Source organism: Cyprinus carpio, chromosome A9, assembly GCF_018340385.1.
Source record: "Cyprinus carpio isolate SPL01 chromosome A9, ASM1834038v1, whole genome shotgun sequence".
NCBI lineage: Eukaryota > Metazoa > Chordata > Actinopteri > Cypriniformes > Cyprinidae > Cyprinus > Cyprinus carpio.
Window position 1 is genome coordinate 4298077 of NC_056580.1, and position 231 is coordinate 4298307.

Here is a 231-nt window from a genome sequence, read left to right on the forward strand (position 1 = left end):
AAAGTAAAACCACATTTTCTTTTTTGACAATATAACATAATTCATATTATATAAATAATACTGCACACTATTTTAAAATGTGCCCAAACTAAATTATGCTGTAGAGAAAATATACAGGCTCATAGGCTTGAGACTTATCCTGCTGGAATCTTCGTTCTAAGAACGCATATATCTTCATAAGGAATAAACTTTCATGTGTGAATATTAAATATTTTTGTTTCATTTTCCACT